This window comes from Heliangelus exortis, chromosome 9, assembly GCF_036169615.1.
Source record: "Heliangelus exortis chromosome 9, bHelExo1.hap1, whole genome shotgun sequence".
NCBI lineage: Eukaryota > Metazoa > Chordata > Aves > Apodiformes > Trochilidae > Heliangelus > Heliangelus exortis.
The window spans coordinates 8,035,139-8,049,882 of NC_092430.1; the positions used below are offsets into that span (position 1 = coordinate 8,035,139).

The 14,744-nt window shown below is 39.3% G+C and overlaps 1 long non-coding RNA gene across 1 annotated transcript in view; it reads left to right on the forward strand.

Annotated features, from left to right (window-relative positions):
• The first annotated feature begins 3,546 nt into the window (after nucleotides 1-3,546).
• Nucleotides 3,547-14,744, forward strand: part of LOC139799684 (uncharacterized) — a 63,571-nt gene continuing 52,373 nt past the window's right edge. The window contains exon 1 of the long non-coding RNA XR_011727418.1: nucleotides 3,547-3,679. This is a non-coding gene — a long non-coding RNA (uncharacterized lncRNA). The remainder of the gene's footprint in view (nucleotides 3,680-14,744) is intronic.

A 14,744-nucleotide genomic window follows, 5' to 3' on the forward strand; every position in this document is an offset into this window, starting at 1 on the left:
ATAAAAGCCTCAAAATTGCTCTCGACTTGGCAGGTAAGGATTGTTATGCTTCATCTTGCCTCTTGGCCAGAAAACTCAGTAAGTGGGAGCTTGCCAGATACAGCAGTCTTCCCCACTACCTGAATTTAATTTAAACCATTCTGTGCAGCCCTGATTTTAATCCTTTCATTTTGGTTTTGAGTTACCGCATATATGGCACAATGGAAATATTTTTTCAAACTTAAATTAGAAACATATTTTAGGAGACAAAAAAACTGCCTCTCTTCAGTGCAGAATGAAACATCTTTAACTTTTACAGGAAGTATAACCACTGGAACATTTTACTTGAGAAGTTTTATTATCAGTAGAGAAATGTGGATTTTCTGTTACAATGACTTTTTTTTTTTTCCCCCTCCCTCTTCCAGTTTGTACATGTTGCACAGTGTTTCTTCAGGATGGCCAAACTTTGTGATAGTTCTCAACAAAATATACTTTTAAAATAACTAAAGAAGTGTGATCCACCAATGGATAAAAAAAATGGTGTTTTCATCTGACTTTGATTTTACTCTCCACGTTTAAAACTATGGGGTTTTTTTGTTAATTTTTTCTGAGATTTTTTACTTTGGCATATATGATGACAACATTGTTGTCACCTCCAAGGGTACATGTTTCCGGGATATGCCATCATCTTGTGCTGTAAACAGTGCAGAACAGGAAGCATGAATGTTGCAAACATCTGAACTCAAGTAAATGTGGAGAAAGTATGAGTTGCACCCTGATCTTGAATTCTGCTGCCAAAGTTGGCCTTGTTTCTTCCACAAGGAAAAGTAATAGGCTTAGATGATAGGGAAGAAAGATATTTTATTTCCCTCCTCCCTCCCCATGTTCTCACGGTGTTTTAAGTAACTGGAAAGGCAAGAAAATTCAGATCTTGATGGAACTACTACAGCATGTGTGTGATAAAAATAGTGAATTCAAGCAGTTATCAGTGATCCACTGTCAAACAGAATTCTATATTGTGTGGGATTTCACAGGCATCCAGAGTATGGCACATCCCGCAAAGACACAGTTGAGTCATTAGGTAGCTTGGATTAAGTCTGCAAATGACAGGATTCTGGTCAGGAAGGAAGCCTGTGAGGTAACCCCCCTGGATAGGAGTAACCTATTGCAAAAGCAAGCAATGGTCAGTGACCAATCTAGTAGCAGGTAGTGCCACTCCATCACCCTCAAGTCACATAGAATGTGCCTTGATACTTCTGACCTGTGGAGAAGAAAGGCCTGTGCCACATCGAAATATTGGAATATTAATGATGAGACCTGTGAAATAATCACTTTATTCAAGTAGTGTTGGAAAGCACCAAGCTTGGTGTGTCCTACTGTGGGCTCTGTTTCAGAAGGGGTGAGTACCAATGGGGGTGATTCAGTGTTGAGTACTACAGATGTTTTGAGGTCCAGAAATGTCACTCAGGGCCTAAGTCACTGTGATAATGATCATTGACTCATTACAAATAATTCCTAGAATTTGATAAAAGCAAGATTAATTTAATGAGCTTTATCTAACATTTTAAACATGTAGATCTTTCAGTATATCAGATATGCATTAATATAGCTTTTATGCTTTTTTGTGTTTTCATGTTGGCAGCAGAATATGAACATAAGAAGGAGAGTTGCTATGCAGTTGCAGTTAAAGAGTGTGAATACTTAGTTCTTTGAGGGATCACTTAGGACCTCAGAAAAAATTTAGGACATCAGAAAAAATATGCCTGCAAGTCATGGGTGTATGGATATAGCATGATACTATACTAGGACTGGGACTACTGGAACCCAGCATAGTTTACCAGCTAGTTGGTTGTCTAGATGCCAAACTCTGTGGGATTGTCTACCAGGCTGCTGTTGGAAAGGCACTTGTTTAGAAAACAATATAAACAAGACAATATAATTTTAGAAAGATCACTTAGAAAAGTGTGACTTCTGAAAAGTTACAAATATAAATTCTGTCAGTGAAATATGTTTCTTACTGATAGGGTCAAGTAGTCACTTATTAGGTGATCTTACCAGTGCTGGGTTGTTTTTATAATTGTGTGAATGAGGCCACTGGAAATATGGCTTATTTCTGTTGTGCATAGGAAATGGTGGAGTGACCAGATTTAAATGTAGCTTTCTTGAGTGCTGGTATGTGGAGAAAGTCATGAAGTCACCCGTGGGTGTTTGCCAGTATCACATCTGACATGATCATGTTCAAAGCCAAAGCAGAATGAAAGAGAGGAAGGGACTGATGGGGTATCACTGGTGAGGAAGGCTTATCTACAACATGCTGACTACCCCAGCCAAGTGTAAAAAGGCCAATTAGCTCGCTTCTCCTTCCCTTCCTGTTGTTTTCAGCCCAGGCGTGAACCACTCACAACTTCTTAAGGCTTTGAGCAACAAGCTGGTTTTTCTAAGGACTGGCCGGAAATCATTTAGTAAGCGGGGGGGAGGGAGAAGTTTCCTGTTCTAGTTACTCCCTATATAATTTCTAAGCTAAAAAGGGAAGATAGCTCAGTGGGCCAGAACACTGGCCCCAGTGTCCTTATGTGTGTTCCTCTGACAGTGAATCACAGAATCACAAAATCAGCCAGGTTGGAAAGGACCACTGAGATCAACAAGTCCAACTCTTAATCCAGTACCACTGTGGTTACCAGACCATGGCACTGAGATTTTTTAATTTGCCATATAAGATGGCAACATCGTTGTCACCTCCAAGAGGTCTAACTCAGCTGATCACAGCCCCCTGGATTTTGTCTTCATCTCAGTAGTAGTTCAAGGCAGTGAAAAATGTACATCACCTCTTTCTGCTCCCTGCCTGCCATCCTGGCAGCTGCTCTTTGCCTAATGGCAGTGCTCTTCTCTTGGCATTGGAAGACAATAACAAAATTCCTGCATCCGGATGCTCTGGGTCAGTGGGAGCAAATGCAGATTTGCTACTCTAAAGAGCAAAGAGTCTTTGCTCTAAAAGACTCTAAAGAAAAAACTGTCAGATGGCTAAAATACGTAAGACAGTTACCTAATTTTTGCTAATTCTTTTCATGTGTTTATTTCCTGATTTTTTTCATGACTTATTCTCAGTAACTTGAAGTACACTTAGGCATTCAGAAAAAAATGCGTATACTAGTTTATAAATGGTTAAAAATACTGTTTATTCATTTGAGTGTGTGAATGGTAAACACAAATTTTGTCCAAAGCCTGTGGTAAATGTGGAGATTTAATACTTTAATAGTCCTACTTAAGAGTTGCACAGAAAGTGTAGCGTATTTAAAAAACAAAGCAAAACACTAAAATTGAAAACTACAGCAGTTCTATTAACCTGTCCGGAGTTCTGTCAGCTTCAATAAGGAATGATACTTTATGGCTAGTATTCCACATTAGAAGTGGTACTGATTAAATCTTTGCTATTAATTAAAAAAGAAAACAAACCAAACCTCTCACAGGTAAATGAACAATTTATTTACTAAATGACAAATTATTTACTAAAGACATAGCATTTGTTTTCTGACAGAAATGTGTACCTGTATTTTTCTTGAACAGACATCCTCAGCATAGCTGAGAAACGTCTCAGAAAGCACAACTCTTCAGAAGAGTCCTAAGGAAGGATATGACAAGGTTCTGCAAGATGTGACATCTGGTAGATGGCCTGCTTCCAGTGACCCACGGACCCTGTCAGGTACCATGTCAAGTTCAGTTTTATTGAGGTCTGTAGCAAATTTCAGGTGACTTGGTTAAAATTGTGAATGTTCAGCTTTGTTCCTACTGTCACTTAATTTTCTGTGCTGCAGTGGGCAGCACAGAAAACTTAAATTCTACTTTAATTTTGCTAATTGCCACTTGATGGTGATGAAGGATTAAAATTTATTTTCTTCAAAATCTGAAAGAACAGGTTAAAGAGGCAGCAGATATCCTTAAATTGTACCCTCTTTTTACTTTCCAGGACAGGTGTCCACAGCCTCTTTCTTTCTAACTGTAAATTTGGAGTGCATTTCTTGTTGCAGTCCTCCATAACTGCCTATTCTCTACAGTTAGTCACAAGTTTTTTAAAAATCAAAAAAATCATGAGATTCACCTAAAATGTATCTCAATGTAACATATTTTATTGCATTTATTTTTTAGCATTTTCCATGTCTCTTATCTGCAGCCACAAGAGCTAAAACACCTCGCCTTTTATGTGAAATAGTTGAAGCATAAAAGTTGCAATCTTCTGTGGCTACAAAAGCTTTTCTCAAAAGTACTAGAAATAGCAAAATCAAAGAAAAATTGAGTTTGGTGGAGTTCAAACTGATATTCTTTAGTGAGACTGGAACTATTAGGCAATCCTTGCAGAGCTGTTAAGCTGGCAGTAGGAATGTTCAGTTTGAAAAGAGGATATAGGGTACAGGCATGTGTGACAGAGGACAGGAATGCTACTGAATCATCAGTACATTAAAAACCAGTTCAAGTTTCACTGTTCTGATTGTCCACAGGGAAACTGTAGGAGAGACAAGTGAGAGAATCTCTTTTTAAAAACAATTATCTGCAACCTGACATTGACAAAACAGTTGGTTACAAATGCTGGAGAATTTTGTTTGGTATTATGTTTTGCTTATGATTGTTTGGAAAGTGAGTTAAAGGAAAGCATTAGACTCTTGTTGTTTCTAGTATTTTTATCACTGACATTATGTTCTGCTTAGCTTCGGCTGCTTCTCCCTCTAACTCCCATAAGTAGGCCTATAGTCAACTTTCATCTCAATCTCAGAGGCTAAATAAAATCTGAAATTGAAATCTACAAGTTGGGGAAAGCAGCTGAAAGATCTGTGGTTTTCAACTCAGATTGCATTTTACCAAGCCTGGTTCTGTTACTTTTGTTTCGTATGTTGCCATGAATATTCTGTTCAGAAGTTACAGATTGTGTGTCATTTGTCCCAGGTCATTAGGGTAAATTTTCTTCTGTAGAAGCAGAAGGATGGTTTGTTTGCTTGTTTCGCTTTTTTTTCTTTCTTTCTGAGGTGTTCTGCCTGAAATTTCAGAAAAAAGGTGTGTGTAATGAGGAGAAACTTCTGAGGGCAAGAGTTTGAGTGGATATTTCAAATAGCTGTGACAATTACAGGAAAGACGTAATTATTAAATATGAGGATGTATCAATCTGCCAATAGTTTGACTGGGACACAAGTATGTGTGCATGCACATTGATTGAAATGTCTGACCTGAGCTTTTGTATCCAGAAATAAGTTGTAGATTGCCTCCTATGACACTGTCAAAATACGTCCACCACAAATATGTATAACCTGTGTTTTTTCACCACAATTTCCTTATTTTTTCCTGAACTAAATTCTTGTAAGTTGCTCTGTTCTTGATATAAACCCGCTTGGTCTGTTTTCCCCCTTAGCCTCCAAGGATTTAGTCTGTGAGGGGGAAGTGTTTAAAAATAATTCCAGTTATGGTAGAACAGCCTGTATCCTTTCTATAGACTAACTGACATCAGACCTCTGAGTTCACAAAATGGTCAGCAAAAGATCAGTAAAAACATCTAAGGATTCTGAAGGACATGCATAATTTTTTCCCTTTTCCTTTAAAGGGAAAAATGTAACTTTTCAAGCAGAAGTAGGTTTTCAGAGTGTGGAAGCCTGAATGGCACACACCTCTTGTCAAAGTTAGTACTATTACATATCCTGAAGAACTACTCAACTTCTGAAAAGCTTCCCCTCCAAACTTACATGTAGGTCTTCAATCCCAAATTAAAATGTAGATTAAATATTTAATGTTCCTATGTATGAGTAGACTCAAGAGGACAAGGAGAAAGATCTCCCCTTTTTTCTTTTCTTTTGGTTTTTTTTTTTTTTTTTTGTTTGGTTTGGTTTGGTTTTTTGTTTGGTTTGGGGTTTGGCTGTGGCTGTTGAATGGCTTTTCAGTGAGGGAGAGCATAAAGCAAGGGGCAAACCAGGAGATAGGAGACAAAAGCTGAAGGTGAGGATGCAGGCAGAAAGCAGCTAAAATAAAGAGGGAGCTAAAGAACAGTTCTCTGGTTTGCTTCCATCCTAGTACCAGCAGCATGCTGAGGCATCATTGTCACCCAGCTAGGAGACAGCAGGAGGCTGGGTGAAATTTGGTGCTGTTCTGCTTAGATACGTGGCACAATTTTCTCATTGAAGCTCAAGTGATTTTGAAGCAAGCACATGAATGTGCAGATGAGGAGAGGGCTTAGGCCCTGACATGGTATACTCCAAACTTTCAGGGCAGAAATTCTGTAAGGGACTTGGAAGAGCATGGACAAGGAGTATATGCTCAGTATTTCATGGCTGGGTCATGGTGTTTGGCAATACCTGAGGCAGGGATGACAACAAATGTTTGCAAACATGTCTATTTTAAAACATTCCCTTATTACTGTGATCCATACCAAGAGCTGTAAATCCTACAGTACTGCAGGCTCTCCTGAATGCTTTCCTCAACATTTAAAGAAACATAGAGAGGGGCTTTGGAGGCTTTTTAGAAACTCCTTTGAAAGCATCACTGGATTGTTTATAATGGCGATATTTTTAATAATTGCAATTGGAAACCCATCTGTTATCCTTTCCCACTTAGTCCTATCTAACAATGCCAGACATTCTTCTGAATTTATATCTTCTAGGAAAAATATTTTACACTTGCCAAATTTCTTGGGTTACTTTTGAAAGACTAAATCCTGAAACAATTTCCTTTTAAACAGAAATTTTAATTTCTTTTTTTTCCTAGCTTATAAGATTAGAAAGGGGAAATAATACATGCTTTTACCCCAATCATTGGCTACATTCAAACAGCCAGGCAAAACTTTCTAAACTCTGAGTATATTATTTCCTTTTGTTGCGAGTAGATTTTTCTAGCTGTAAAATCCCTTTCCTACTTAGTAGAGAAAGTGTCATATGTGTGTTTGCCGTTTTCTTGCTGTGTTCACTTAGTTTACAGAGTGTAAGTTCTTTGGGAAGGCCCCGTGAAAGCTCAGGCTTCGCAGAAATGTCTCAATAAGAACTTCACCCTGGTCCTGGGCTGCAACTTCATCATCTGCTTCTCCTCCAGCACTCTCCCATTGCTCACAGTTTCACTGATGCCCCCTTCTGCCCTCCTAGCTTCATATCAGGGGAAAAAAATCTTAAGTTTCTAGCACATTGAATCTGGGTTTCAGTACTTTTATGCCCTGGGGACAGGTCTATCCTGATTGCTTTTGTGTTGCTGCATCCTTCATTTGCTATTCGCATTATCTGAAAGTAGGAACCCTGTGAATGCATGAGAAATGCACTGAAGGAAGGAGGTGTGAGTGATTCATCTGTTAGGAATCCTTGTGTGCAAGTGTGTGACCAAAAAGCTCTAAAAAACCATGTTTGACTACACTTAGTTTTGAGTTGTGTGCCCACCTGTACCTTTTTAGCTGAAGTACCACATCTGAAATAAGCTCCTTACAAAAAAATAAGAGGATATCTTTGAAAACTTAGGACCAATTTCTGTGGTTGCTCTTACATAGTCCTTCTTACACTTACATAGTCCTTCCTTCTCTGACAGAGCCCTTTAAAGTGATACAAGACTCCAGGTACCCTTTTCACCCTGGTACCCTTTTCACTCTGGGAGCTTCTGTTTGCTTACCAGTCTCCGTGCCACTTCTCCTGCAGCAGTCAGCAAAAGGGAAGTGCCCCAGCTCTAAGATATATTTCTCAGTTCTTGCTACAGAGATCTGGTTACAGAGATGAGATAATGACCCAGACCCATGTCCTTTGCTGGTGCTACCCCTGAGGGTTCAGTTCCAGTTGAATGCATTGATGAAGTCTGCACTTTTCTAGGAATGAGAGTCAAACCATCAGTTTTCACAAGTTCTTTTTAATTGATTTTGGGATGTGACCTTGGCACTGAACAATATCAAATCTGAAAATCTTAACCTTTTTCAGGAATGGCTCTTCTGCCAGGAGTCCTTTGGTGGATGCTACACCAACGACCCTTCTGGTGGGCAGCAGCCATTCTGGGACATATCTGTATGCAGGGAAGTCCTTCTCCTGCAAGGCCTGCCCTCCCCCTGCAGAATTCCAGAAAACTCACTACCAGGAAAGGAGTTTTCAGCCACTATGCTGCCTTTGTTTTTAAAATATTAAGAGCAGTTACCACTTAGCATGGCACGATCCCTCATGTAGGTCAAAGCCTTCTGTTTGTGTTGCAATGACAGTTTGACATAAGATGCCTTGATGACTAAGACCAAAAATGGTACAATATTTAAGTCCTTCTACTATGAACGATCTAGGAATTCCGAAGTATAACATAGAATTAATGTATTTCTGGAAAAAAAATCATTAAAATCATCCTCTTTGGGATGTGTTAGCACTGACATTCCAAATGAAATTTTAGATTTAACAAAACACACATATGCTTTCTAAGGAAAAAAAAAATCCAACCAAGTTTAAGTAAAGCCTTTCTATCCCAAGTGTTCTCCTGTCTTCTGAATAACACTGCTGCTCACTGTAAACAGCAACCATGAACTGACAGAGGGAGTGCCTTCCCACCACCACCTTCTGCTCAAGGGATGTTGACATATAGGAGTGGCAAAGAGGAAGGTGCAAACAGATGAGAATCCCAGCTGAATGAGTGGGTTTTTAATCTTCTTGCACCTGTTTCCAGGAGGGAGTGTGACAGTGATAGGGTGCAGAAAGGAATGTTACAACCTGGGCAGCAGGATGTGGGTGGAGGCACAAATCCCAAGGGCTGAGAGAGATGGGGGAGGGAGGAGCAGGAGCTTGCAATCTATTTCAGACCTTGAATTTGGAAAAACAATGGCATTGAAGACAAACACATTAAAGTCAATTTAAGAGCAGTTATATATGGAGTTTACCAGGGAAAGAGATATTTACCATGATATGAATGTAGCAACTTTTGAAATAATTGTATTCCCAAAAATGTTTACTTGGAGATGATAATAGTGACTCTGCTGCATGGATTTTGTGTACTGCAGAATGTGATCTTATCTCCTGAGATAATTGCCTGAGCACAAAATGGGGCTCTAAATGGTTTGAGGTAGTCTGTTGAAAATAAAAAGTGTCCCAAGTAGGATTTACTGTTAGAGGATAGTGCAGCCTCTGCAGAGAGGTCTGCCACAGGGATGCTGATACAGGGGAGTGGGTGTGAGAGGAGCTGTTAGAAGCCTTTTCAACACTACTTTATTTATCTCTAGGAGTACAGACCTGATGTCCTCAGGGTTAGTGAGGCTGGTTGAAGGCTGGGAGGACACCCTGGATTTCCAACTGTTTGCTCCTCAGTGTTCTTTTTCATTCCAGTGACAGAGTTGTAAAAACTGGCTAAAATACTCTGCTTTGCAATGCTTCTGGAAACTTGCTAACTTGCCCCTTCCCAGCCTGCAGCTGGATCCTGTACCAGGTACTTTACTGAGAGTGATGGTGATTCTAAGGCAGTGCAGGTACTGCTTAGTTCTATCTAGTCCAGTTGCATTCATAGTCTTTTGAATTGATGCAGACCAGAGATTAATTTCACATGGTGTTTCAAATCCTATGTTATTGCTGTAAATCCTTGGGTTTTTTCCTCTTCAAGCTGTTTTGGGTGGATTCTGGCAAGTTTGACAGGAGCATGGGACGTTTTTGATATATGGCATCAAGTCCGTTAGTTCAGAAATCCCACACAGAAGCTTGTTTTTAGAAAGAGAGAAAATAAGATTAAATAGGACAGGGAATGCTGTTATGAAGGAATGAAAATATTTTCATTACCAGAGTATTTGTATGTCAACAGCTGATAGGGAATGATGTGAGACATTCCCAGAAGGACTCCCAGAGATTTTTCCTTGTGCAGTAGACCAATTAGCAGAGCCCAGATTAAATGAGCAATGTCACATTGCTGCTTGTATTAAAAAAGTGTGATATTCGGTCTCTTTATCTGGTAAATATTTGTTCTTTTTTTATCCTTGTGACTTGCATTATGCTACTTTCAACAGCTCTATGTTCCCAAGTAATACAGGGGAAAATGCTATCCTGTCCAACACAACTTTAAGATATATAGATAGATTTCTCGTGCGTAGTGTATGTTTTAAAATATTTACTAAGGAGAAGCTCTATACATTTGCAGAATGTCCAGAGGTTAAATTCTGCTAATGCACAACTTGTAATTCTTTTAAGATGACTTCATGAATTAATAAAGGAGGAAATGAGCAAATTCAGTTTCAGACACTGCCACACATCTCCCCTGAAGCAGCCCTTGAACCATCCCAAAAGAAATTATTTGGCTTAGTGTTTTCAGTCTTACTGTGGTTTTGAGAAATTTTAAGTTTTTCCTAGGGAAAACAACTGAATAATTAGGCTAAAGGTAGATAAAAAGTTAGCACTATTCCAAGGAAAAAAAAAAAATTGTTTTTGTGTTGCTTTGTCTTCTAAGCAGCTTTTGGTTTCCACTGAAGAAGTTGCTGGGTTGTGGTGACAGAACACTTTCCAGCCTTTACCTACCTTTGATTTTATGAGTCAATGTTGGTTTGAAGTGCATAGAAGAAATAGTGCTATAAAATTGCCTGTAGATTTGCACAACTTAGATCAGTGATTAATATTTTTCTCAGATAACATGAAACAGTTACTTATAATTCAGAATCATATGGCTCCTTTGGAAGTGGTGTAATCTGCATGACATGGCAGTTATGTGCATCCACTGAAAGCAGGTGGAGTCAGTGGAATCCAATTCTTTTTTATAGTAGTAGTTAAAGGACTGGCATTTCACAAGGCAGTCTTATGCATACCATTTCTTTCCTACGTGTTCATTCATTGCTGTTTACACCACATATGTGTCTTCTCCTTCAGTACTGCTTTTTTGTGGGGAGGTTTGGCTTTTTTATTATTGTGTTTTGTTTTTGTTGTTTGGTTGGTTGGGTTTTTTGTCAATTGCCATTTCTAAACACAAAGCAAGAGACCTCTGTTTGTCTGGTCAGAGGAGCACTGCAGAGATGTACAATTAATTCCACTAGCAGTATCTCTTAATAACATTGCAATAAGCTCCAGAACAGGCTCAGGATCCTACTGCCCAAGTCACTATATGTACCTACTGCAATCCTTTCCCTTATAAAGCTTATAATAATGCCTGAGCTTGGAGTTTCAAAAGGCCCTAAGTAGTTTTGTATTTTCTGTCTCCAGGGGACATTGGATACCAAAGAGTTGCTTTGGGACTAAATGCAATTTCTTCTCCTCATGCTTTTTTAGATTTTCTTCTGAGATTCTTAGATCACTTCTTTTTAGCTACTCCCAAGTTTAAAGGAATCAAGATGATACCATTTCTGGAAACTGGGGGTTGGACTAGATGATCTTTCGAGGTCCCTTCCAACCCCTAGGATTCTATGATTCTATGATTCTATGATACCACCAGCTATGATGTCAGGGGGATGATGGGAACCTGCCTTCTGAGGCTAAAAGTCAAAATGCCCATGCTAAAATGGAAGGTTGAATTGTGTCACAAAACACCGATTTCCTCCATTGCTCCTGTGTACATACCTGGAGTTTTACAGCATTTGTTGCTTCTCTACACATACTTGGTAATGCACATCTATTTTTATTTTGCAGTTATTTTCTTTTAGTTGTTTGTGTATGCATGTAAATGTGCTCAGGAGAGAGCATTTTTCTCCTGCTAGTCTTAAAATGTTTTTATCTGTTATTTATGGAGTGCACCTCTCGAGAGCAAATCAGAAATAATACAAATAGATGTGTTGTTCCTATCCCACTCAAAAAATCCCAGAACATGAGGGTACTTTGCTGCAAATGAATGAAGCCCCCTGGATACTGCTTCCCACAGGGAAAAAGGAGCAGGCCTATTGCAGACATCAAGTTTATGGGCTGCTGCTTTCCATTGAGAGGGATGTGAGTGAAAATAAAGTAGTAAAATGCGTGTCTAATGTTGATCCTCAAACAGTGGAGTTTGAAATGGGTTATTCCCACCCCTAAGTATTGCTGGGGTCACTTGGAAGAGGAGAGACTGTAGGGATTACGCTATGGGTGGGGATCCACAAACAAGAATGCAATGAATAACTTGACAAAATTGTGCACTGCTCTACCCGCTGCAGAGAAGCCTTCACCTCTTGCTGGAGTTTTTTTGGCATCTAGAAGAGCTTATCTTCAAGTAACTTGTAGACTGTAAGGTGAATTGCAAAAGAGGAATGCAGACAGCTTCTCCTATCAGCACATTGTTTTGGTTAAGACTCTAGTGCAGTTTTGTAAAAATGCAGTTGGGGGAAGGGAAATAGGACAAAGTCAGCATGTCCTCTGGGTTTTCTTAGCTGATCAAACAAGCTCATTAGGAAATTGACACTTCTAGGGTTAGAAAAGAATTGTCATGCTATTTCAGTTTTCATATGATTTCAAACACTGTACCTGGCTGTCTAAAGAACAACCAGACTAAAACAAGCTCTTGCAGCTCTGGCTGGAAATACAGCAGTGAGGGCACAAAAGCCAGCATTGTCAGCAGAGGTACGACAGGATTATTTTGAGAAAGGAATATTTTTAGGTCTGACTTGTGGGGGACTGTGGATCTTGCAGCACTCTGGAGGTTGGTGAGAGCAAAATCCACAGAAAATCACCTTTTCTATTATTTTTTTCTTCTTTGTTTCAGGGTTATCTGCTAACTTCTGTTTGTTCATGACTTATACAAGATAATGATAGTTACAATTCCCTGCAGAGCTGCCCATCCTGTATGTCCCTCTCCTGACTAGATTAGTTTGACTCTTACAGGTTCCCTGATGCAAAGAGCCTCTTGGAAAATTCAGATGTGATTTTTTTTTTTGTCCCCAATCATAGATTAAAATGTGCTCTTGCATTTTCTAGCTCACTTCTGCAGATAATTAATGAAGAAGGAAAAAGAAAGAAAAAAAAAATCTACTTGATGTGCTGTCTTTAAGTGAACTTTTTCACAGCTCCAGCACTGAGAATCACCGCTAGCTTTGGGGACTTTATCTTTTGCATTGGAGCCACCATGTCTCTCTTCCCATCATCTTCTCTGCCCAGAACACCTCTGGAGTAGTCACTTAGATCTTTTTTTACCAGGCCTGCTACCTAGTTCTCTTCCTCCTTTGTTCCTGTCATTTCTCTCTCTTCTATTATAGTTCTTAACCAGCTTCTGCTCCACAGAAGGTTCAGAGGTTGCTGACTATTTCTTCAACTTTTTTCACATACTTAGTGACCTTTACAGTCAGTGGTTTTGCAGTTTATCCTTAGAGAAGTAGGATCCTGTTGGTCTTCTCAGGTAACTGAAGCATGCAAAATAAAGCCTCTAATTTCAAAATGATTTCATGATGTGTTAAAATATGGGGTATCATTTTGGTGATAAATCTCATCCATGCTTCTTGGGCTTCAGGGTTCCATACAGTCATCTGCAGAGCTCACAGCATTCTGTGCCCTTAATGTGCTTTCTCAAAGAAGGGAGACAGTTTGGAGAGGTGTGTGCAGTTTCTGTTTCTTTTCTTGAGAAATTCAAAATGTTAATAAGCAAAATAAAAAAAATCAGCATGGCCGGGGAAGAGGGGTTGTAGATATTTGTGCTAGTTCTGTGATGGAGAATAATGAACATCTGTAACTTCTTGGATAAGGGCTGCTGTGATGAAACCTATTCTTCCTTCCTCAGAAGTACTCCAGCTGAGCTCTGCCCTTTATCTATGGAGGTCCCCTGTCCTGCTCTTTATTCTCTTCTCTAGGATGTTCCTAGCAAAACAGGATCGCAATAAAATGCGGGATTATCTCCTGTGGTCCAGTGCCTTTAATGAAACTATTTGTATGAGTAAGGGACAGTGTGTGGGTATGAGTCGCCCTGGAACTACTTGTTCTCTTCAGGACAGCCTTCGGGAGGAGGGGGCGGGCAACATCTGCAAGGATACTGGGGAGAAGGTTACCGCAGGCAAACTTTGTTATTTGATCACTGGTGAAAAGACAGGGAGGGAAATGCTCAGCTCCACCGACTGGCAGTTGCTAAGCTGTATTTGGACAGGTACACAGACGATTATATCTGAGTACTACCAAGGAGCATTGCAGTTGTTAACAAGACAAGATTTGCAAATTCCTTGTCAGCAAATGCCTTTAGGAAGGCAACAACAGGAAATAAAGAAAGGAGTCCCTGTCTTCCATGGCCATTTCTGTTGCCTGAAAACCTTTCTTTTACCCTGTGCAGCTGAGAGACATTTCCTGAGTGCAAATGCTGCTTCAGGCCCAATGCACTTGTGTCGTTCTGTAATAGCAGGAATATAGACCTCACTGTGGCATGTTGTAGGAGCATATTTATTGTACAGGGTGTATTTATAGCTATGAAATTAGCAGGATTGCAAAGGCTAAAAGCCAAGTACATAAATGTAAATAAAGCTTATATAAATGTTGTATCTTTTATAAATGTATTATTTCAGTCTTAAATCTGAATACGACAAAAGTGAAATGATAGCACTGAAGCTATTTTCTAGTAGCTGATTTTAATGTCCCTCCATAAATACAGATAGATAACTTACTCTTATCCCAACATGTATTTTTCCCCAGAAAATACATTTTGTGCCAGATGAACCTCTTGTTTATTGTAAGCAATGTAAATCTATACAGTTTGCCAAACACTTAAAAAGCAAATGTTGAATAGAAGGAACTTTTTGCTGAACCAAAGTTTGATTACTCATTTGCACTTTTTGGTTACTCCAACTTCATTTATACATGTATTAGAGTAACTCCTGTGAAGTCTCATGTGGTCAAACATACCCCTGTGGGAACCCATCATGCTGAATTTGGTTCCTTTTGGTTCCT